At 36.4% G+C, this 26,356-nt stretch overlaps 1 pseudogene; it reads right to left on the reverse strand.

The window, feature by feature from the left end:
• Nucleotides 1-1,112: 1,112 nt before the first annotated feature.
• LOC114215844 (glycoprotein-N-acetylgalactosamine 3-beta-galactosyltransferase 1-like) overlaps nt 1,113-26,356 on the reverse strand; it is a 67,961-nt pseudogene continuing 42,717 nt past the window's right edge.

The raw sequence follows: 26,356 nt of genomic DNA on the forward strand, positions 1-26,356 counted from the left end.
CATCTCCTTTTACTTCTGGAACTACACACTTTGCCAGCTTGATGTTCTTGGATTTGTTCATATTTGTTCTTGGAGAAAAAAGTATTAACCAAATAATAAGCAACTTGAGTGTACCCAAAAAATAAGCCACGCCTTATTCGTGTTTTGCACAACCCTAACACAGCATTTAGAAATTTGACGCAAATAACAACAACAGTAACTATTACTATTATTATATTAAATGATTTTCTAACTGATTTTCATCAGGGAGATCTTGTAATTTAGTATTAGAAAAACAAGACTATGTTCTGGTAGATGCTTGGAAAGCACTGATGGGGCTTTTTCTTTTTAATATCAAATTGTGTTTTCATTAATGCACATTTAAAACAAGTGCCATTTTTATTCTTTTTCTGAAAGGAACACTGCCAATTATGAGTAATCATGGCAAGTACAAATTCATGGCTTGAGTTTACAAACAACACTGGAAAAATTTCTTCTAAATTATTTTTAAAGATTTTACTTATTTATTTGAGAGAGAGAGAATGAGAGAGAGAGAGAGAGAGAGCAGGAGAGGGGGGAGGGTCAGAGGGAGAAGCAGACTCCCTGCTCAGCAGGGAGCCCGATGTGGGACCCGATCCCAGGACTACGGGATCATGACCTGAGCCGAAGGCAGTTGCTTAACCAACTGAGCCACCCAGGCGCCCTCTTCTAAAATTTTTTAAAGGGAGGTTTATTTAGCGCTGTGTATATATTACAAAATGGTGTGATATAGTTTTAGCAAATTTAACTATTTGGGTTTCTTAGTGACAATAATGAGTGGTCAAGAACAGCGAACAAAATCTCTACACAATCTCTATTCCTCTTCCTGGCCACCATCATCTTTAAAACATTTATATATACACATTATATATATTTTTTATATATTTCACATTTATATATGTGTATGTTTCTGTATCAAAACACATTTTAACAGACTGGACAGCTCATTTAAAGCTTCAATTGACAGTCATACATATGCAAGATTTCTAATATGTCTTATTTGTTCACTTAGACCTCCTCACTGGGATTCCAGTTTTCTATAATAGAAATGCAGAAGCCTTTCTTCAGTGTGATGTTAGCTATTTAAACTCTGTTCACTCATGTTTTTCCACTAAGGTTTTCTTAATTTTCACCTTTGGATCTTCATTCTTATATGCTTCACTTGTGTCCTTTAGGCTGGTCTCAGGTAAGGCAGGTTGATATCTCTATACATAACCATATGGCTGAAGACGATAAATGTGGTATAGGGTCAGCATAGTAGAAAGAAACCACAGGTTCATAACATTAACTAGGACCTTCTATGGGAGGATACTAGTTATAATGCTAGTACCAAAAGCTTTTGTTTAGATAACCTTTGTTTAAGGTGTGTTGCTGCCCAAAGGGATGGAAAATTTCTTTTCCTGTGGGATCTCTGGGCTCTCCTGCCTCTATGTTTGTGATTTCCACGCATCTCCCCAGCGCTGTTTTCAGGAGAAGAACTGCTTGTGCACTTGTCCATCTTGGGTGCACTTGTCCATCTTGGGTGCACTTGTCCATCTTGGGTGCATCAACAAGTCCCCAAAGCTTCTTTGCTCTGCATATATCCTGCTCCTCTACGCGTGCGGCCATGCTTTAGGTAAGGCTTAAATATTTTCCTGAAGGATATGGGTTTGTACATTGCCAGAAGCCAGCTTAGATTCTCTAGTAAGATGTAGGTGTGGTCATGGCTTTCTTCTTCTAGATGATGGTCATGAACACACTGAAAAACTTTAATTGTTTTCCAGTAGCATTGTTTTCTGCCTTCTTTGGTGTTTAATCCCATAGCAAGGAAGACTTCCTTTCCTTCTGAAGTCATAAACCACTTTTTATTATAATGCTGAGCCCAAGTAGCTTTGCTTCTTTAGGCTTTCCAACTGGAATTACATGAGATAAAGTTTAAGCATGGTGCATCTTCATGGTACCTCAAATTTCCTTGCAGATTTTGGGAAACTCAATTTCGGGAAATGGCCTGTAAGCCTTGGCTGAGTGTTTTATCCTTCCTCTGCTGTTGGCAATTGAATTTTTATGTTCTCAGCTATTTAATATTTTGCAGAGAGAGCAGCATGACATGCAGCCTAATATTAGTCATGGTGAGCTTCAGGCCAGGCATTCAGATAATAAGGACCAAAGTCAGCTAGAAGGACAGAAGGACTTTAACACAGATGCCATACAACATAAAGATGACAACACAGGAAAGTGGATGTACCTTGAAAATACACTGTGCTTATCCTTTGTCTGGTGCCTTTTGTCTCAGGTCTTCTCCTCAAGAGTAATTCCAGCTGGAAAAGGACAACCTTCATCAGTGCTTCCCACCCAGAGTTCCCACCCCATGTTCCCCACCACATACCCTGTCCAGGCCCTGCCAGCCCAAAGCACAGCCATCCCAGGTAGGGACTTGTTAATGAGACATTTGGATACCTATTCTGATCACATGGTTCTTCAATATAGAGGTGCATTTGGAACAGAGGATGAACATGCACATCTCCTTATGCTCCCTTTTGAAACTCTTCTGGGCGCCTGGGTGGCTTAGTCGTTTAGCATCTGCCTTCGGCTCAGGTCATGATCCCAGGGTCCTGGGATCGAGCCCCACATCGGGCTCCTTGCTCATCAGGGAAGCCTGCTTCTCCCTCTCCCACTCCCCCTGCTTGTGTTCCCTCTCTCGTTGTCTCTCTCTCTGTCAAAAAATAAATAAAAATCTTAAAAAAAAAACTGTTCCAATGCTACAGTGAAGAGATATTTAAAATAAACTGAAATTATTAGGAAATGCTATTTTGAATAAAGATAAGGCATAATATATCATTTTAATTTGATCAATCTGGTTTCTGTGTTGAGAACAGACAGAGAAGAAGGTAAAAGCAAAGCAGGTCTATCAGTTGAAAGCATCTGTGATAATATAAATGAGGGAAGATCAGGGCTTTGCCTAGGGTGGTAGTACTAAAGATGGAAAGCGTGGTGGGATCTTACATCTGAATATAATTTGGAGGCAGAACTAATAGGATTTGCTGCTGGATTGAGTGAAAGGCAACAGTCTATGACAAAGCCAAACAAGATCTTTACTAGTGGTAGAAGCAGATTTTTCCTTAGTTCTTCCTTCCTCCCTCCCTCCTTCCCTCCTTTTTCTTCCTTTCTTTCTTTCTTTCTTTCTTTCTTTCTTTCTTTCTTTCTTTCTTTCTTTCTTTCTTTCTTTCTTTCTTTCTTTCTTTCTTTCTTTCTTTTTCTTTCTTTCTTTCTCGGGGGTGTGTTTTTATACATGGTAAGCTGGAAACATCCCCTAGACATCTGAGTAGAAATGTTGACTAAGCAGTTGAATGTGACACTCTGGAATTCAGAGGAAGGGTTTAGGCTAGAGATGGAAATCTGAAGCTATGAGATTAGATGATGTCATGAGGGGTTTGAGTGTGAATAGAAGACAGTTCTGGGGCTTACCAACATTTGGAGGTCAGAGCACAAGAGGTGAGATCAGAAGAGCAGACTGAGAAAAAAAAGGCTAGAAGACCAGGTGTTTCCTGGAATCCAAAGGAAAAAACTGTTTCAGAGCTAGATTACACCAAATATTGATGTTCGAGTCACATGGCAACTGGGAATTAGTCTTCTTATTAATGGCTTTGCAAGCATGATGAGAATGAAATCATGATCGAGGAGGATTCAAGAGAAAATGTGAAGAGTTCAGTTGAAGAGATCAAATCTGTCCAGACAACATTTTGCAGAGATTTGCCTTAATGGGGAGTCGGGGTAGGAGGAAGAGAAGTAGAGAAATGTGGGAACTGACTTTAAATATATTGAGAGGGTTTCCTCTTTTTAAAAATGTAAGAAAAGTGTTTGATAATCATAATGATCCAGTAGAAGTGCAGAAAATGCAGAAAATGGAGAAGTGCTATAGCAGTGCCTAGTGTGGCCAAGGTCTATTGGGCAGGAGGAGAGGCAAACAGATGAGTGCAGGGAGTTCACCTGTCCTTACAGGAGACAGGGAAGAGTGTTGAGGATGTGGGATCAATGTGTCTTATCTGAGAGCTTCTCAAGGCCTTCTCTCCTACGTACATTGGTTTTCTCAGGAAAATAGGAGGAAAGGTCAGCTGTGAGTGATGACTAGAAGGAAGATGTTAGAGGTTTGAAGAGAGAGAAGTGAAATGGTAGTGTTAGGGATGTGGGAAGTGAATGGGCCAAGTAAATGGGAGATGAGCTTTGGGTAGGATGCAGAATAACACAAACTCTAACACGGAACACTGATCAGAACCAAGGTGGGATATGAGCTTATCAAGAAAAAAGGTAGATGAAGCTATGTGTGCAAGTGAAGGCAAGGGGAGAAAGAGCCATAGCAGAAGGGCAACAGATACCAAGAGACATGTAATTTGTATAAAAACAAGTGAATACTTAATCAGATACAAGAGCCAAAGGGTTGCCCGATATAGGGACAGTTGATTCTTTATATGCATGAATAGATTTGATAAAAACACACTTTGAAACTATTTAATATTTAAATAGTAAAAATAGGATACGAGAGAAAAAAGTGTATGTTCATTTGTAATAGATAGAGTTATATGTTTACCTGTTTGAATAAATAATGTACAAGTTTATTTGTTTATACTTCATGCTCTTCTTAACACCAAAAAGGATCTGAGATATAAGCAGAATTGTGAACTTAGTAATGAAGCATCATCACAATTAATAGTGTGGTCATACATTTCAGTGAACAGAAGTATCAGCTGGACTAACCCACCTAATTATTAAAACATGGCAATAAAAAATAAGATGTTTTTCTTTGTAAAGGACATCCACATTCCATGAATCAAGAAGTTAGAACCAAAATATAGCTGCAGTAAATGCAGAGAAAAATAGTTTTCTCCTCTATCACTTATGAAAACCTGCATTTTATCAGCCAAATCCTCCTAATTAACATATCAGGACCACTGTTACTATCATCTTTTAACAGGAAGATTATATACACGAAGTTCTGTGGATTACCCCGCTATCAAACCATAGCGAATTTCCAAGAGATTAAAATATAAAAAACAGTAAATTTGTTGGGAAATGCTTATAGAGGGTGTCATGATCTTTGAAAGAACAGAGGTCTTCTGCACTTAGGAATCTCGCTTTGGCGCTGACTTCTGGTGTCCTGGTAGCTTCCAGTCTCGGATGGTAGATTCACCAGTTCACCCATGTTCCTACAGACTTAGGATCTGGAGCCCATCATGCTTGCACCTGGTGGGAATATTCAGGAATTCTCCTCAGACCTATCTCATAGACCATGATGAAGAGTAGGTTGCTGAACAGTGACATGGACCACAATTGTTTTTACTCTGCAAGCGTTCTGAAAAAAAGAGCTGATTTAATCTCCATAACACTCACTATGGTTTATTGTATACCCGGAGCCTTAGTTATAATTTCAAACCAAGAACAAGGTCCTCCTGCGTGTGACATCCAATGAGCCATGAAAGGAACTAAGTATATTCACTGCCCTGGAGAGATTCCAGCAGCTTCTCCACATGAGATCAGTATATAACAGATGGGACCAGGGTGACTGATTTAATTAGAATATTTTAATAGCAGAATGGAGAACATTGTACAGCTCTATCAGTTAGGAGGAAGGCCATTAAATGTACCAAAGTAATTGTTTCACTGGGAGGATATGTCAAATGAAATATATCTACATGTAATATATATATTTAATTTGAAGGGAATTTCAGATGATGATTATGAAAATGAAATCATTATATAACATATGATGGTTATCTAAATCTTTATGAGAAATGAAGCTTTAAAGCTCCTCAAATATTTATCTTGTCTTATTAATTGAAGTATCCTGCTGCTTTAAGCTCCTTTTGACCTAGTCACTGCTGTCCTGTAGACTTTAGCACGATACATTAGAAGAGGAAGTGTTTTTCTCAGTCTGTTCAGAAAAATAGACATTTTTGAGATAAAAAAGGAAGTTTATAAAATATACAGCATTTATCTAGACTTAGTGAACTCTCAAAAGGAATAATAATGCAAAAATGAAGTTCTTTAGGGGAAAATAGGATTCTGCACAATGCTCTTGAATGAATTTTACAAAAGCAGAAACAAATTAATCTCTTTTAATTATTATTATTTAACCATAAAATACTTGAAGGTTTTTATTGAAAAATTTGCTATTAGCCTGAAATTTATACTAAGGATTAGTGTCTCAAAAAAATGTTGTCTGCTAATCCTGAGGGATATTATTTATTATCTCCCAAATAGTATCTACAATTTTACTTTGAGCAAATCCTATATCTAGTATAACAGAGCAAGTCTTCCTATGATAATGAATGATTGCCATAAGACAAGGCTTAGCACCATGGCGCTTAACGGAAATTGAATTAATGCGATAATAGAGTTTATGTCAATTAGCCTTAGTAGAATCTGTTGTTCAGTTTCTCATCAAGCAGCAATATGAGAAAAAAAAATGTCTTTTTTTTTACTGAAACAGGCTCAGTCTTATTCATGTATACCTGATAGATTTTTTTTTTTAATTTCCTTCACAGATCAACATAAGTAGGTTTAAGGGGAAGATAAAATGGGATTATCTGTCTATCTATCTATCTATCTATCTATCTATCATCTATCAAACTACCTACCTACCTATTTATCTGTATCTATGTATCTAAAAACCATTTCCTTTAGAAATAAAAAAGGAATGGTATATATTTTTACATAGTAATAAAATTTCTTGCATTATCTTCTTGAAATAATGAATTTAATTAATAAATTTCTTTTTTAAGTAACTGGTATACACGTTCATCACCTATCACTTAAGGTATAATGGTAAATGCTTAGTATTAAATTCTAGAGAGGAGTGAGAATAACAGAGGTAAGGAGAAAACTGTAGACTCTTTGGAGTCTAGGGGAGATCTTTGCTGTGAGAATCCAGAAAGTATCGTAGAGTCAAAGATGCCGTGGGGGGCTTGATCAGGAAGTTACCAAGCCGGCAATAGTTTTCTTCAGACCCAAAACTCAAATGAACTACAAAACCTCTCTTACTGCCCCAGCACAAATCAAATTTCAAATGAGACAAAACTCAGTAAGCTATTCCAACGGCACACTTAGTTAAAGAAACTGGTAGCCATGCCATTATTCCACAGAAAGCTTGTTGAAGGAGAATATGTGCCCCCACATTATTGTTGTGCACAAATTGTCACAGTAGCTAGGAGTAACGGCTTAGCTAGCACTATATGAATCACTGATATATATCCTAAACTTATTTGATCCTTGAACATTAGCAGATGGTAAAAGTCAAGAATTCTCTGCAGTTTGTATTGATTTCAATTTTTTCACAGCTAACAGTTTAAGACAAGAACAGTGTCCATGCAATAGAGTATCAAAAAATAAACCAAAGCGGGATGTGGTGAGAAGAGAATTGAAGACCACCTGGTGATGCCCTAAGAGTTGCATCAATTTTTACATGAGAAGGACCAAAGATTAATCAGAATCACTTTATCTGTTACCTGTGTTTTGATGTATAAATATTTCTTATTCAGTTATTCATTTAATAAACTACATGTGATTCAAGAGTATGTTTTAGTCATTTTCAAGATAAGATTTTGCTTTAAAAAAGAAAAAAATAGTCCTGGTTTAAAAGCCCTATCCAGTATTACTAAAGAGCCATTGACGATTGCAGTCTAATGCTCTGGTGTCAGGAATGATCAGGGGCGCCTGTGTAGCTCAGTCAGTTAAGTGTACTTCGGCTCAGATCACAATCCTGGAAGCCAGGGACTGAGTCCCACATTGGGCTCCCTGCTCAGCATAGAGTCTGCTTCTCCCTCTCCCTCTGCTCCTTCTCTCTCTCCCTCAAATAAATAAATAAAATCTTAAAAAAAAGAATGATCAGAAAAGACGTGCATCTTAAGACATGCGGCTTTATTCACACCCAGTCCAGAACGAGTCTGCTCTGCATTGCACCCACATGGTGCCAAGGTGTGGCTCTTCACTTTCCACTTCTTCTGTCTCAGCCAGTTCTTTCCTTAGCTCTGTAAAGTTCTTCCCCAGATGTACATATAGCAACCCTGAGTCTGAAGGGCACGGTATAAAAAGCCTTGTCTTTATTTTTTTCCCCTCAACACAAATGCAAAGATTTAGAGTAAACTTTATAAGGCACGCTAAAGATAGAAAAATAATTGGGTCATTTCTTAATGCCCTTCTTAGGACTGATTCTGTGCTAATGCAATAATAAGCCACTAAAAGGAAGTGTATCCATATTAAAATCACTTTTCCATTTTCTCTCTATAAAATATAACAAATGTAATAGTTATTTATATTACCAATAACTGAATTAGTTCCAGACTTTTGAGATCTTCTGTAAATGTTTACAAAGTTAGTGAAGGAATGAAGCCAACCAACTATTCTGAGCCTATGTGAAAATGATGCTAATATCTGGTTGTTAATAAAACCGAAGTTTGGGCTATGATTATTGAGGAACAGGTATTAGTTTCATCATGATATATGTTGTCTCTCCTTCTGCCTCAGTTGGAATGAATATATTGTATTCTGACCTGTCCTGTGTAGGAAATTAACTAGAATGTATTAAAATTAAGCCCTTTAACATACACTCATTAACACATTAATCTTATAAAAAAATGTCTGGGGAGTTAATACCCAAAATATGATGTTTTTTAAAATTAATGAGCCCTTTTAACTATTTACTGAGACAAGATATAATTTAAAAAAAAGTAAATTGAAAAGTGTCATTAGATGTCAAAATAATTAATATTCAAATGAGAAGATATTTTTAATTAAAAGCTCTAAATCTGGAAAAATGAGAGATTATAGTGGTCTATGGCTGTGTTCAAATGCTTCAAAGACAGCAAGTTCTTGAGTGCATTACCTTTGGCTACTAAATCATTTAACTAATTATATATTTGCAGCACACATTGTAATTACTAGGTGATATCTTATTGGTTCTGTGTCAGTAATGAGGAAATTTAGGCCAATAGTTCAAGAAGTTTTCAATTGCCAATTCTGATAGAAGTTGTAAGTGGCCTCTTAATGAGTACTCCAGATATATTGATTCATATTCTAGCAATTGGTATCTAGTGCCCTGGTTACTGGAGATTTAACAATACAAATTGGAAATCGCAGTTATCAGGATATTGAGATTTTCCTTTCTAAGAGGGAAAATATCTCTTCAACATAGTTATGACATGATTAATGCTTAGTTCAGATAAGTGAATTTCTTATTAAATTGAATATATAGATCAATGCATGCAACCAGATATAAAGGGTTTTCTCCATTTGTTGGTTTCTAATTCTGGCTATCCAACTAAGAAGATTAAACCTGATCCTAATTTATCCAGTGGGAATGTAAATGTTAAAAGTATCTAAATAACTCACTATTCTGAAAATATATTTTTAATGATCCTACATTGTTGAATCCTATCATTGAATCAGAAGAAGAGTAATTTGCAATAATGGGCAGTGAGTGGCAATGGTATAATCAATGGGATTATAAATAGACAGTTGAAGAAGTCATGGAGGCCATCAGTAAGATACAGTAGGGTAACTGACCACTAATGGTCACAGTGGTGTTTCTACCATCACTGGATCGTAGAAGACCTTTGAGGTTTCTTGCATGTATTTAATTAGTGGGCATACTAGTGATGATGATAATAATACCACTAATAGCTAATGTTTCAGAGTGATTACTATATGCCAAGTAGCATTACTGTAATTTTACATACGTTTTCTCTACTGATTATCTACACTAATCTTATGAGGTAGTAGTTTGAGGAACTGAGGTACAGAGGAGGTAGCTGGTTTTCAAGATCGCAGAATTAGAGAATGATAAAGCTAAGGGAGTTGATGTGGACCGTGTGATATCTTTTTATGTACACAGTACACCCTCCCACCCCCCCACACACTATCATACACATTGCCAAACTATCTCTCTTTAAATGTCTGTTATCCTTGTGACATTTTAAAATCTAGGTATAATGTTAACCAGAAAAGATCAGACATCAACTATTAAGAAATCATTGATATTCCACTGCAAATGTGATAAATGGTACATTTTATTAAAAGGAAAGTGTCAAAAATAAAGGCAAAGTATCAACATTGCATAAAACAATTTTAAACATGAACTATGTAATTAATGATTTTTAAGATACTCCTGATAATTCATAACATTTTAATGGAAATGATTAATTAAATTCTGGAAAAAGTACAAATCCTCAACTATCTTCTCTTGACTCTTCTTAGAAGTGAGAGATTGGAGCTCTGTGTTGGAACTGTACTTCCACAAGTGACAATTCAATGTGTATTTCTGTTTGGTTCAATACTGTGCATTATGTCTTAAGCCGAGAGGAAAAAGCATAAAAACTGTATTTCACAGACACATGGTGTATTAATTTACTATTGTGACTGTAAAAAAATATGACAAATTTAGTGGATTAAACAACATATATTTAGTCTCTTATAATCTGTAGGTGGAAATCCTAAAATCAAGGTGTTAGCAGACCTGTGTTCCTTCTGGGGGCTCTAGGGGAGAATTCATTTTCTTGCCTTTCCAGTGTCTATAGGCTACCTGTACACCTGGTCTCTTGGCCCCTCCTCCATCTTCAAAGACGGTACCATAGCATCTTAAATCTCTGTCTCTCTGTCTGTCTCACCTCTACTTGCTCTGTCACAGAAGGACGTATGACAGGACCCTTATGATTGCATTGGGCCCTCTTGGATAATCCAGGACCATCTCCTCCACTCAGGAGCCTCAGGATCCATCTCTAATTTAATGACATCTGCAAATTCCCCTTTGCCATGTATGATAACATATTCACAGGTTCTGGGGATTAGTATGTGGACATTTGGGTGGCATCATTTTGTCTACCACATATAGATAGAAAGATAATAGCAAGTGTAAATTAGCCTAGACCTTAAAGCCCATAAACGTGTCCTTTCATCGCAAAGTGCACTAAATTTTAGCAGTTAGCCTAGAATGTCTCTTTTGCCTTATGACTGTGAAGTAAATGGGAATTTCGAGAAGTTCTCTCACTTAGGATCCCATTGTGAATGTTTTCAAATAATAGCTTTAAGTGATGAAAACCTATTTAAAAAAAAAAACCGAGCATGATGTGCTCCATCCTATCTGTTTCACAAGTCATCATCAAACTATTCTGTATATGTGAAGCCAAAGGTCCAACGGCTGTGCTCTGGAAGGGGCCATCAGGGGCCTGCAGGTGTGCTGAGGTGAAGGTTACCACTGGGTGGCGCTCAGGGGCTATGGGAGTAGCCCACCCTGGCTTGTGCGTTGGCACCCACCACAAGGAGCCTGGTGTGTTTACACCAGCACACTGAACACACCTTATCATTTCTATGTGCTCCTGGCTTACAAAAATATGGGAAAGCACTCACTCAAACTAACAATCTGACCGTGTTAGTGTTAGTGCTTCAGTTTTAGTTCTCTGCCTCACATTTTAAAGTATTTGTCAGCCGTGTGTCTTCACATGGCATACGATGTCTTTCATGATCCACTGCCTTCCTGAATCTGCTATTCATCTCTCTTCCACAACCTTTCTCTTCCATACTCCAGCATTTCTGATGTAAGCAAATTCAAGAAATGCTGTTAGAGAAGTTTTTCTTCTCTAAAAAAACAAAAACAAAAAAAAACCCATAAGCATGTTGTAGCCCAGTGTTCATAGTATTTTCAATAACGAGCATTTATTTAAAAGTAACAATTGGGATTCCATATGCATGGAGCAGGCATTTCTAGTTCAAGCTTATCAGAGTCTGAGTACAAAGTCCCATATTTAAGACTTACTGTGTGCCTTTTAGAAAAATTGTGTTATCTTACCTGATTCTTTTAACAACTCTGTAATGAACTAGGTCATAACTTTCTTAAATCATATTTTATTTAATAGAATTCCAGTGGGTATTTTAACTAATGCTTAACTTCAAAATTAATTATCTTTCCACTATAGTCCACCCTAGGATCATTTAGCTTAACCCATTTATTTTACCTAAGAGAAACCTGAGGAGCTGAGTCTTTAAGTAACTTGACCTTTCCTACGTAATTGACATCGCTAAATTTACACAGAATATTAACCCAAGGAGAAATTTCACTTGAAGGACCAATAGAAAAAGAACATATGATTAAGCACAGATGGTACCTGGCTCACCTAATATGTCTATGACTTTTCTTCAGTTGTTTTTAACTCTAATCAAATATGGAAGTATTCTAAGCTGAAAGTGGCAAATTTTCCAAAATCCTTTCTGAAGACTAATAATGCATGTAGCTTTCCATCTCCTGAGTCTAGAGCCTATAGTTACTGCTGGTGGATACAGGTGGGATCTTTTTTTCCTTTTGTTGTTGTTTTGTTTTGTTTTTGGACTGTAGCTAAAATTTTCTGATAAACAGCTCTTCTTGACATTAGTGAGAAGCATGAAGCAATTCATTCTAAAATAGAGTAAACCTCTAGCCTATTATTATTTCAGGGGTTCTTAATCTGGGCTCCACTAAACACTAAGAGATTTTTGGATAGACTTTTGGGGATTTATAAACTTGGATGAGAAAAAGCGCAGCTTTATTTTTGCTGTTCTTTAACTGAAATTTAGCATTTCATTTGATGTTAAATATAGGCAATAAAACACAGTAGTCCAAGCAATTCTAGGTGACTTTGTCAACAATAGAAATCAGAAATTTTCATGTTATATTCAAGTTATTGATGATATCAAAAAATACTGTGTATACTCACCACTACTTTGAAATTATGGAAGCTATTAATTGTTAATATGTTAGCTTTATTCAGTAAGTTGCTTTTCTTTGTAAGCCTATGCTTACTATGTTATGCACTTAAAAATGTTAGAGATCCTTGGGCTCTTTTCATAATTTGGCTATTGTTGATAATGCTGCTATAAACATTGGGGTTCATGTTTCCTTTTGAATCAGTATTTTTGTATCCTTTGGGTAAATACACAGTAGTGCAATTGCTGGATCGTAGGGTGGTTCTATTTTTAACGTTTGGGGGAAATTCCATACTGTTTTCCAGAGTGGCTCTACCAGTTTGCATTCCCACCAACAGTGTAAGAGGTTCCTCTTTCTCCACATCCTGGCCAACACCTGTTTCCTGTGTTATTATTTTTAGCCATTCTGACTGGTATGAGGTGACATCTCATTGTGGCTTTGATTTGTATTCCCCTGATGATGAGTGATGTGAGCATCTTTTCACGTGTCTGTTCGCCATCTGTATGTCTTCTTTGGAAAAATGTCTATTCATGTCTGCTGCCCATTTTTTAACTGGATTATTTGTTTTTTGGGTGTTCAGTTTTATTAAGTTCTTTATATATTTTGGATTCTAACACTTTTTTTAAGCAGGAGAAAACAAATATGATTTCTTTTTTATTATACTTTTTAAATTTAAATTCAATTAATTAACATATAATATATTATTAGTTTCAGAGGTGGAGGTCAATGATTCATCAGTCTTACATAATACCCAGTGCTCATTACATCACATGCCCTCTTTAATATCCATCACCCAGTTACCCCATCCCCCCACCCCCTCCCCTCCAGCAAACCTCAGTTTGTTTCCTATGAATAAGAGTCTCTTATGGTTTGTCTCCCTCTCTGATTTTGTCTTGTTTTATTTTTTCCTCTCTTCCCTATGATCCTGTTTTGTTTCTTAAATTCCCACATGTGGATGAGATCATATGATAATTGTCTTTCCCTGATTGAATTATTTCACTTAGCATAATACCCTTTAGTTCCATTTGCGTCATTGCAAATGGCAAGATTTCATTTTTTGATGGCTGAGTAGTGTTCCTATATATAGATGTGGTCTATGTATGTGTGTGTATATATATATATTTTATCCATTCATCTACCAGTGGACATCTGGGCTCTTTCCACAGTTTGGCTACTGTGGACATTGCTGCTATAAACATTGGGGTGCAGGTGCCCCTTCAAATCACTACATTTGTATCTTTGGGGTAAATACCCAGTAGTGCGATTGTTGGATCATAGGGTAGCTCTATTTTCAACTTTTTGAGGAAACTCCATACTGTTTTCTAGAGTGGCTGCACCAGCTTGCATTCCCACCAACAGCGTAGGAGGGTTCCCCTTTCTCCACATCCCCGCCAACATCTGTCGTTTCCTGACTTGTTAATTTTAGCCATTCTGACTGGTGTGATATTCATTGAGGTTTTGATTTGTAGTTCCTTGATGCTGAATGATGTTGAGCACTTTTTCATGTGTCTGTTGGCCATTTGGATGTCTTCTTTGCAGAAATGTCTGCTCATGTCTTCTGCCCATTTCTTGATTGGATTATTTGTTCTTTGGGTGTTGAGTTTGATAAGTTCATTATTATAGATTTTGGATACTAGCCCTTTATTTGATAAGACATTTGCAATTATCTTCTCCCATTCTGTCGGTTGTCTTTTGGTTTTGTTGACTGGAAGAATAAATATTGTTAAAGTGTCTATGCTACCTAGACCAATCTATACATTCAATGCAATCCCTGTCAAAACACCAATATCAACTTTTTTCATAGAGGTGGAACAAATCTTAAAATTTGCATGGAACCAGAAAAGACCCCAAATAGCCAAAAGAATGTTGAAAAAGAAAACCAAAGCTGGTGGCATCACAATTCCAGACTTCAAGCTCTATTACAAAGCTATAATCATCAAGATAGTATAGTACTGGCACAAAAACAGACACATAGATCAATGGAACAGAATACAGAACCCACAAATGGACCTTCAAATCTATGGTCAACTCATCTTCAACAAAGCAGGAAAGAATATCCAATGGAAAAAAAGATAATCTCTTCAAAAACGGTGTTGGGAAAATTGGACAGCCACATGCAGAAGAATGAAACTGGACCATTTCCTTACACCATACACAAAAATAGACTCAAAATGGATGAAAGCTCTAAATGTGAGATAGGAATCCATCAAAATCTTAGAGGAGAACACAGGCAGCAAGCTCTTTGACCTCGGCTGAAGCGATTTTCTTGCTAGACATGTCTCCAAAGGCAAGGGAAATAAAGGCAAATATGAAGTATTGGGATTTCATCAAGGATTCTAACCCTTTAACAGATATTTCATTTGCAAATATCTTGTCCCATTCCATAGATTGCCTTTTAGTTTTGTTGATTGTTTCTTTCACTGTACAGAAGATTTTTATTTTGAAGTCCCAATAACTTATTTTTGTTTTTGTTTCCTTTGCTTAGTAAGATATATATATGTATGTATATATATATATATATATATGTATATATATATATATATATAAAATGGAATATTACACAGTCATCAAGATGAATGAAATCTTGCCTCTTGCAATGATGTGGATGGAGCTAGAGAGTATTATGCTGAGTGAAATAGGTCAGTCAGAGAAAGACAAATACTGTATGATTTCACTCATATGTGGAATTTAAGAAACAAAACAAATGAACATTAGGGAAAAAGAGAGGCAAACAAAGAAACAGACTCTTAAGTATAGAGAATAGACTGATGGTTATGAAGGAGAGATGGACAGGGGACTGCGCTAAATGGGTGATGAGTATTAGGGAACCCACTTGTGATGAGCACTGGGTGTTGTATGTAAGTGATGAATCACTAAACTCTACACCTGAAACTAATATTGCACTATATGTTAACTAGCTAGAATTTAAATAAAAACCTGGGGGGGGGTAGTTAGAGATCCTTGAGCTTCACTGGATTATCAAAGGGATCCATGGCTAAAAATTATTGAAATGAAATATTAAGAATTATCCATACATATTTCTTCTCTGGACTTAGTAAGAATGAACCTAAAGTGTGATCAATGCCCTTAAATTGCCCAGCTTCTCTTTTCACGGTTGGGTAGAAAACTGAAATATGACTTGTTATCTCTTCCTCTTTCTTTTCTCTCTGAGAACTGAACTCAAGCAACCGTTAGTAATTCATTCATCACAATATAAGGGAGGTGTGTACTAACTATTTGTATGTCTGATGTCTTTATTTATTTAGAAGCCACAGAACTCAATTTCCATGTTATTGTCTACAAGGCAATAAATATTATGCATATGCTCACAATGTGCATAATTTCTCCAAATGTCTAGGTTCTCTAGAATTCCACACAGCTAATGGTTTTGTGCACTACAACCCCCTAAATCTCACAGTTTTCTTTCACTGGTAGCACCATTCTGGTTCAAGAAACACAGGTGCCATAGAACTAAAGCCCCAAATCTCAGGACAAAAGGGAGATGAACTTTGGAGTCAGAAAGAGTCAAAGTTAGGGAGCTCAGTGTTAAAGACAGGAACGAGAGCACATGGATGCAACATCCTCTGGAATCACACAGGAGTGGGGAAGGAATCCCCAGAGCTTTACCTAAAATTGCAAGTAAAATAATTAACTGATATTTCATTTTTTTCTTAAATGTCAAATAAGTAGAATTTGGCCGCAAATGAGATTTGTTATAAAATCAGTATTAAAGAGGGCACGTTCTGCATGGAGCACTGGGTGTTATATGCAAACAATGAATCATGGAACACTACATCAAAAACTAATGATGTAATGTATGGTGATTAACATAACATAATAAAAAAAATCAGTATTTTTGATTACATCATACTGACAATTATAAATTTTAGTCCAGAGAGTGTCCCTAGTGGTATTTTATTATCCGATTTTGTCAGATATATTGAGCTTCTTGGATTTAACTCCCATTCAGGCCCATTAACTCTATTTTGGATTAGGGCCACAGATGCAACCCAATCAAGGCTATTTATGTCATAAACTTTACTACAAGTCCCCAAGAATACTCAGTAGAGGAGTTTGCTTAGATAATTATGGGTTAATTATCACTAGCAGAAACTTAGCTTGTTATTTATGAGTAAAACTAATATTCTTTTCTTAAGACCCCTCTCTGAGAGTTTATATGAGATCTCTAGAGAGGTCTAAAGTACAGAATGAGTAATTAAAAGTGGAAGCAGAAACTAATGAGTTGTACACTTAAAATAAATTAAGATGATAAAGTGTATCTTATTTGTATTTTACTATAATTAACATTAATAAGTAATAAAATAAAATAAAATAAAGTAGTAGAAGCAGAAGGAGCTGTTAGTTTCTATTCATATTTGCTCCATTGAAGACATGAAGCTTTGGTCTGAATTTGCCAATCTAGACACTATTTCCCGATTAAAATTTGAAACTTTGTGAAGGGGCATGTGATAATATATATCATCTGTTCAGAGCAATGCCTATTTCTGTAAGCATCTCCAGAAACTATTTAGCTGGCACTTGGGACATTTTATAAAGTTAAAATTTAAAAAAAGGTAAAATGGGACTTTATTTTCTTTGACTAAATTTAAAATAATCCAAGAATGGCAAAGAAGACCTAAATCATCCCAACTCAACTACATGATTTAAATGTAGATATTTCAAGATGAAACTTGGTCAATTTATGATTCTTTCCATTTCATATTTTCTTCCATTCTTCCTTAGCTTCTCTAAGTAACTACAAATAATGGTATTGTCATGGCATTAGGAAAAGGTGTCTGTCTCAGTATCATCTTCTGTCCATGACAATACTTATTAAGATGTAATTCAATTAGCCAGCTGTTGGGGCACCTACCATGAAATCTGGTCCTGATACTAAGGACCCTGTTGTGGCTTCTAAGCATAAGTCCAGGAACTTAGATATTTTGCTTACTTCTCCCAAGACCAGGTTCTTCCCCTCCATTACCCCTCTCAGCTCTACTCTGTTTCCCCACCCCATTGTTCCAGTTATTGATTATTCATGACAAAGTACCCCAAATTTAGTGGCATAAAACAACTATTTTATTATATTTTTGGATTCTGAGAACAAGGAATTCAGAAAAGGCCCAGCAGGGACAGCTTGCTTCTATTCTGAGCTATTTTGGGGCTTCATCTGGAATACATGAAGTCTGGAGACTTGAATCATCTAAAGACTTTTCTTTTACTCACATGTCTGAAAGTCGATGCTGGCTGCTGGTTGCAACCTCAGCTGGGCCTGTTGGCCTGACACCTACATGTAGCTTATCTTGGCTGCTTGGTCTTCCTCGCAGCATGGATGGCTGGGTTCCAAGAATAAAAACATTGAAGAGAAACAGGCAGAAGTTGTTTGCCTCTTATTACTTAGCATTGGAATCCCATCATGTCACTTCTACTGTTTGTAAGCCCACCAGCTTCAAGAAGAAGCACAGACCCTACTTCTTGATGGTAGGCCTGTCAGAATCACATAGTAAAAACAGCATGTGGAATGAGAGTACTTGTTGCAGTCATAATTGGAAAATAGCATCTGCCACCGCCCCCCTTTAGGGACTTGATTCCTTCTCTACGCAGGTCAAGATTATCAGAATTTTCTGAAGCTACCTTTATGTCCATAGCCTTATCTATTTTCCTGGTTTGGCACCATAATGTGGAGCTCCTCCTCCATAATGTGGAGGTTTCCACATCAGGTGAAAGCATATGGAAGACTTGCCTCTACTCTCAGATTTCCCTTAAACATATATGGGTCCAGCCATTCCCACTGGACTAAGCCAAGGGATAGCAGTGTTGGGCTTCTTCTTGGGTACTGTCAGGCTCTAAAGACTAGTCACTTCTCTAGCTTTCTTCTCCCTGCTAATCTATTGAGATCTTTATCTATCTGCTTGGGAAAAGGACTATTGTATCTGCATATTGTCTTTCCTACTCTAATATACATTATTTACATTTCTGTCTGTTGTACATGTTTATTTATTTATTTTTTTAAGATTTTTTATTTATTTGAGAGAGCGAGAATGAGAGAGAGAGAGAGCACATGAGGGGGGGAGGGTCAGAGGGAGAAGCAGACTCTGCGCCAAGCAGGGAGCCTGATGTGGGACTCGATCCCGGGACTCCAGGATCATGACCTGAGCCGAAGGCAGTTGCTTAACCGACTGAGCCACCCAGGCGCCCCTGTTGTACATGTTTAAATGATTTTTTGAAATATCCAAATAATTTTTGTTTCCTCCGATTCCACATTTATATAAATCAAAAGTACATTCAAGGTATGCCTCAGCTTTGGATTTTAAAAGCTGTTTTAGAAGTCAAAATCAATTATTCGACTATTTGTTTATATTCTGTTGTTGGTAGGCAATAACTCAGGATTATTTTAATGGGGGAGGGACAACAGGGTAAAAGAGAACTAGGAAAGAGAAAAACAGTCAATTGAGTAATGTTTCAAAATACTATCCTGCTACATTTGCAGAAAGACCATTAACTATTATACTTTCAATTGTATTTGGTAATGAAGAAGCTTCTTAATATAAATATAAGTAATATTTATTATGACTAAGTCATTCTAAAATATATTAATCTAATCCAATAGATATGAAAAATTTCTAATATCCTTTATATTTTTAATTGTTTAAGATGTGATGAAATGGTCTCTGCTTTCTGTAAATATTCAGTTTATGCCAGATTCCAGGGAAACCCAGAAATAGGGCTTTTTGCCCTACCTCATCTTTTAAAAAAAAAAAAACTTATTTATTTAATTATTTGAGAGAGAGAGTGAGAAAGCACATGAGGTTGGGGGAGGGCAGAGTCAGAGGATTTCAAGCAGACTCTACACTGGGTATGGGGCTCAACACTGGGCTTGATCTCTCTATCTATGAGATCATGACCTCGAGCTGAAAGCAAGACTTGGATGCTCAACTGACTGAGCCACCCAGGCACCCCACTACCTCATCTTTTTATATTCTAATTTGATGCAACTTTTATTTGTTGTGTTAACATATGTCCCATGTTTAAATTCAACTAATATATATAATGCATGGTTTGCCAATCAGATGGATTTATACAAAAAATAAGTGTCAATTAGTTGTCAAGTCCTCATGGTCAAAAGTTATGAGATTTACTGTGGTCTTGCTGATTGATCCTTCTGCCTTCCTCTAAAATACTGGCATATGTAAGATTAAATTATGTGCTCAGGTGAAGTATCTATGATTATTTTGCTTAAATAGCAAACATGGAGAAGATAGTTACCAATACAGACTCAGAAACACTCTTAGTCTAACCAGAAACTGAGGAGTTTTCAGAAGATTAGTCTCCAAAACAGAGGAGATAATATACTCCAACTTGTTCCATTAAGACTTGTGGTTTCTGCTTCTGCATGTAAGGAGATTGGAAATAGGGCGCCTGGGTGGCTCAGTTGGTTAAGCGACTGCCTTCGGCTCAGGTCATGATCCTGGAGTCCCGGGATCGGGTCCCGCATCAGGCTCCCTGCTCGGCGCGGAGTCTGATTCTCCCTCTGACCCTCCCCCCTCTCATGTGCTCTCTCTCTCTCTCATTCCTTCTCTCAAATAAATAAATAAAATCGTAAAAAAAAAGGATATTGGAAGTAACTACTCCATCCTAACAACAATTAAAAAGCTGAACAGACTGGAAAACCAACTCTTCTTGAATCCATAAAATAAGGAAGAATTCAGGACAAACCACCACCCCCAAGACTAGAGAGACAGATGAAAAAGGGAGTCAGAGCTTCTGTGAGCCTAAAAATAAGCCTGTCATATAAACTATGGACTTTGGGTGACTAGTGTATTAATGTAGGTTGATTGTAACAAATGTATCACTCTGGTGGGGGATGTTGAGAATGAGGCGCTGTGTATGTGTAGGGGAAATTTCTGTAACTTCGTCTGGGTTTTGCTAAACTAAAACTAAAACTAAAACCTAAAACTGCTCTATAATCTTAATAAAAATTTAAAAAAATCTACTCTATTAATATAAAGTAAAAAAATACTATTAAGGAAGACAAAGAATAGCTAAAAATATTCTGCAATAAAATTAGGTATTTCTTTAATTTTAATTAGACCCTGAGTAGCTCCAACATGTTCACACGCACATATGAAGAGAGAATGAGAACAGAGAAATTAAAATAAATATAAAAACAAACAACAACAGCAACAAAACTAAATTAGTAATTGAAGGAAGGGGCTTTCACTTTTCTAAAATAGTAGTTCTCAAAATAAAGTTTTCAGACCCCTGGGATTCCCTAGATACATTCATTGTAATAGTCAAACTATTTTCATAATAATGCTAAGATGTTAGTTGTCTTTCTAATGGTGTTTGCACTGATGCCCACAAAAGCAATTTGGGTAAAACTGCTGGTTCCCTAGCATGAATCATGGGAATAGCACCAAAATACTAGTAGTCATTGTAGTCACAGCCATGAACTTGTAAGGAAGACAAAACAAAACAAAAAGAAACCAAGTATTTAAGAATGTCCGAGATGAAACACAAAAGTCATTCCTTTAATTAAATTCGAACTCCCTAGTAATACCGTGTGATGAAATGGAAACTCTCATGAAGCACTATTGCTGCATAACAGATTTGTCAATGACTATATCAGGGCTCCTATACTTACTTGTCTGAGTTGCAAGCTAAACTAACTGCTTCCCCCCCCCCCCATAAAACACCATTTTTACTTGAAAGAAAGACTGACAGAACAACTATGTTATTCAGAACTGAGTATTTGGTGGACATTTTCTTGATAGTGAAAAAAGAAATCAAACCTGCTGCTTTAAAAAAAAAAATCTGATAATACTTGCTGCCAATGATGAAATTCAAGATTTCAAAAGAAAATTAGAAATTTGGAAAACTTGTATCCACCACTGTGAGACTGGTATATCTAATTCTTAAATAATTTTCTGATGATTTCTGGTGAAATTAATTAATGTGATTTTAATCCTCTATAATGAAATGTCAACATTTGAAAGATCAGCATTACTCAATAAAACAATTCTTTCCAAATGATCTGTGCATGATGTTACATAATCATTTGTGGTTAAAAGATTCATTCAAAGTGGAAAATAGACCAATGAATTTGAATGTAACACTGAAAAAAAAATGTTTTTTTTCTGTTTCCACACTTCATCCTCTAAAAACGACCACTTTGCAAATTTTGGTATAGTGTTAAAGAAGAATATCCCCACTTATCTGAAAAAGGCTATTTATGTCATCCCCACTGTTTCCAACCACATATCTCTGTGAGGCTGGATTATGTTCATATACTTTAATCCAAATAGTTTATGGCAACACAAAGAATATAGAGGCAGGTATAAAAGTCAAGACATCTTAAGAGGGACATTTAATAGATTTGCAAAAGTGAAAAGTAATGTCTTCATTAATTTTTAGTTTTAGAAAATATAGTAAGTTTTTCATAAAACCAACTGTTATTTTAAAAGATTTCATTAATAGATACTTAAAATTTTTCTCACACTCAACTTTTAACTATCAGTGGATAAAAACCACATAAACAAAGCTCTCAGTTCCTCAAAAGTTTTTAACAATATAAAAGGATATTGAGACAAAATTTAAAAAAAAATTGGGAAATACTTCTCCAAACAATTTCCAAACAGTTCGGTGTTGTGTATTTGTTAGGCAGATTGCTGTCATATCTGACCAATATGTCACTGCTCCCTCCTGAATATTGTTTTCATCCTTATCTCTCTTTATACTATTCTGATTTTCTCCTGCTCCCCTATTACTCCTTTCTCATCTGTTCCAAATATTTTAAATGTTGGTGTTTCCTAAGGTTTACTCCTAGTCACATACCATTTCTCCTCTAACTTTTCCCTGTTGGGTAGACCATCCATCTGCCATGGATCACCCTACATTTTTAATAGGCATATCAAGAGTGTAAAGCTTTGACCACTCTTGGGCAATTCTTTGGGTTGTGTTTTCAATGTTTTCAATGAACGACTCTGAGGGCTGAGGTGAAATCTCCCTCAAAACAAAAAACTGACTTCTCTTCCTATAGAAACAATAGATTTCTCAAGCTAAGTGTTCCTCTTCTGCAGTGCAACCTACTGCATGCGCAAGTGTCCATCATGGACCGCTTGTGTCATCCTGTGGGATCTAAATGGCATAGCAAGCTGACAGAAATGAATGTGAAACTGGCTGCTTCTGCTTGTCTCTTATCAAGATGCCCTGTGTCTTCTGCCAGTACCTATGAAACGGGCAAACTTACTGACTTGCAGCTAGGATAAAACCCTAGACCTTGCACGGTTCTTGAGACTGACCTCTTTCTCACCTATGGTTTCCTCCTAAAATTCAGAAATAGCAGTGACTACAAAATGTATGACTTTAGCCTGGATTACTGCCCCAGTTACAGAAAGCCTACTAGAACAATATGAAGAAGACGCAGTTCATACTTTATGTGCCCAAAGTCTAATTATCTAGGGTAATTAATTTATTCAGTGGTTATAAATTCCCTGGATTTATGTCCCTGGGATCTTGCCATATAGATCTTCTGTATTCTTTGCAGACCTAAGTTTGGTATCAGGTTATAGCTACACTTCAGTAGGTCCTCACTAGGAGTTAGTTATCAGTGATAATATTTCCTTCTTTGGTACCCTAGTATCACCTAAGAATTCCCCAGCAATAATTCAAAAGTAAATTACTTCCCCAGATCCTACACTTTCTTGATTTGTTTTCTTTTCTTCCACCATTTCCAGAAGTATAATTAATTTAGCCTGAGAGGTTTTTTACAAGTTGCTGCCCTAGCCCATGGCCTTTCCAACAATGTACCTCTGAGAGTGTCTGGAAATTTAGTTGAGTAGAGAGCTATAGCCAGGCCTTCTGTTCAAATGCACCAAATGTTACACATTGGCTCCCAAAGAGCACTCTCTGCTCACTGTTGGTGTAACCATGGCCCAAAGCCAAACCTTGCTGTGGACACATTACCCGTTAGTGAGGAAGGAAAAAAATATCCCTCATAATGACTTTTTAGCTATAGTTTCAAGATCCCAATTATTAACAATATTTTTCCATAGTGAAAAATAAAATGATGTAAACTTTAATATCATAATTAAGGCTTTGGTATTGCCTCGGGAGGGCTCCAACAGGGCATTTGTATAGGTCACGGGAAACTTCCAGAGGCAGCTACACAAAGCTAAAGTTTCTTTTGAAGTGATGACAAAATACTATCAATGAGGAGTCCTTCCAGATCAATGAGGTCACTTGATTTCTTACTGTATATTCATACAGAACCAAGCTTTAGGTCCTTCACACCAGGATTCTTATAGCCCATATGACAACTTTAGATTGTTTGCACAGTTTCTATGAATTCATACTCTGTTTTCTACCTCTGCCAATTGTGATTAGTTAATAATAATCTTCAGGATGGGGTATATCCCAGAATTTAAAAATAATCCTTGATTTTGATATGACATTGACAGAATCCTTTGTAATTGTTCATCAGAAAAACGTAGATCCAGCTATTATGCTAACTTCAACCTTTGTTCGAAATAAGGTAGAGAGAAACACATATAAAACATACACACATAAAATAGAAATGTGTATATAAAAATACATATAATCCCATGTCCTTGAAACAAAATTTATCATTTTTTAATTCCTTCAGAACATTTTACATGATTTCTATTCTTAAAATTGTTATTTGGCATTTCATTTGGATGTCAATTTTTCCTATGTTGTTAATTAATTTTTATAAAAATGAGAATTTATAAGAAATATAAATGACATTCACCTAATTGTAAATATACACCTAACCTAAGCGTAAATATTGTGAGGTTTGTATTATACTCCTGTCTCTTAGACATTTAATTCCTGTCTCTGGGAGAAAGCATTTCTGAGATCTGCCACAGAACTGCCTTAATGTGCATCACCATGTTGGGCTCTGGAACTCACCTTTTTTGCTGGTGGGACTACAAAATCGTGCAGCCACTTGGGAAAATAGTTCAGTGGTTTCTTAATATATCCTTATTATGCAATCCAGCAATCATACTCCTTGGTACTTATCTAAAGGAGTTGAAAACTTGTATCTACAGAAAAACCTGGAATGAACATTGGTAGTAGTTTTACATATAATTGCCAAAACTTGGAAGCAATCAAGACGTCCATCGGTAGATGAATGAACAAACCGCGGTCCAACCAGACAAAGGAATATTAATCAGCATTAAAAAGAAATGAGCTGTCATGCCATGAAAAGGCATGTAGGGAACTTTAAATGACTACTTCTAAGGGAAAGAAGCCAATATGAAAAGGCTACATACGGTATGATTCTAACTATATGACATTCTGGAAAAGGCAAAATTATGGAGACAGTAAAAAGATCAGTGGTTGCCAGGGGTTGGGTTGAGGGAATTAATAGGTAGAGTACAGAGGATTTTTAAGGCAATGAAAATACTCTATATGATACCATAATGATGGATACATGTCATTACACATTGCCAAAACCTGTAGAATGTACAACACCAGGAGTGAACCCTAATGTAAACTATGGACTTTGAGTAATTATTAGGTGTCAATATTGGCTCATCAATGGTTTTCAAGGTACCATTCTGGTGAGGGATGTTGAGAATGGGGGAGGTTATGCAATTGTGGAGCAGACACAGATTTCCCATTTGCCAGATATGGGAAATCTCTGTAATTTGCCCCTCAATTTTGCTGTCGACTTTAAACTGCTCTAAAAAAAAGTCTTAAAAAATTTAATTTTCCATTTTTATAGAAGGAAAAATAAAAATATCTGACATATTTCACTACCTTCTTAAGAGGATCAAGTAAAAATTTAAATGTGATATATAAGAGTGGTAATAATAAAAAAAAACAATGACTCTAATGCTATGTGCCAGTCATTGATGTACATACCCAATGTTTTCAATATATTAGCATAATCTTCACTACAAACCTATGCTGTAGTTATTATTATTATTATACTGACACTTCAGCTGAGGAAATTACTGCATTGAGAAGTTATGTAGCATGTTAAGGTCATGAAGCTTGCAGAGGTGGAGCCAAGATATGATTTCAGGTGTGGTCTGACTCATGAGTTTATCTCCTGATTCCTACATTATACAGTCGCCCCAGGTATTAACTACATTCCGTTACTATTAAGTATGATTCTTTAAGGAATGGGAGATCACTGCCATTATTAATAATGATATGGATTTTCAGAATAAATTAACACACTTATAACCCCTTTGCTCAATGAGTTTGGGGATATTTTCGATTCTCAGATGAGGGTCTGGGATGTGCCAACCCCTGGGTTTCCTGTGCAAGGGGTTAGCCTTGAAATAATAGGAATTTGTGCAGTAGTTCAGAAGCCTCAGTTTTCATAAAAAAAAAGATGTACATCAAGGAGGTACTCTAGAATTATCAAATACAGGAGTGCAGAAGAGTTTTGTGACCCAGGCTGGGTGAGAGGGGAACATAAAAGACCGGCCTGTTGGGGAACATAATAGTCTTAGAGTCTACCTGTGTCTACCATTGAGTCAACATGTAAGAAATAATCAGGCATTTTCCAGAAGTTGCTGAAAAATTATGTCTGTCTTTTTCTTGTGCCATGATGCAAGATTGATTTGCCTGGCTAACCTACTCAAATTTCTTTTTTTT

Source organism: Eumetopias jubatus, unplaced genomic scaffold (genome assembly GCF_037043125.1).
Source record: "Eumetopias jubatus isolate StellerSeaLion01/CBP00866 unplaced genomic scaffold, mEumJub1_p1.0 scaffold_3, whole genome shotgun sequence".
Lineage (NCBI taxonomy): Eukaryota > Metazoa > Chordata > Mammalia > Carnivora > Otariidae > Eumetopias > Eumetopias jubatus.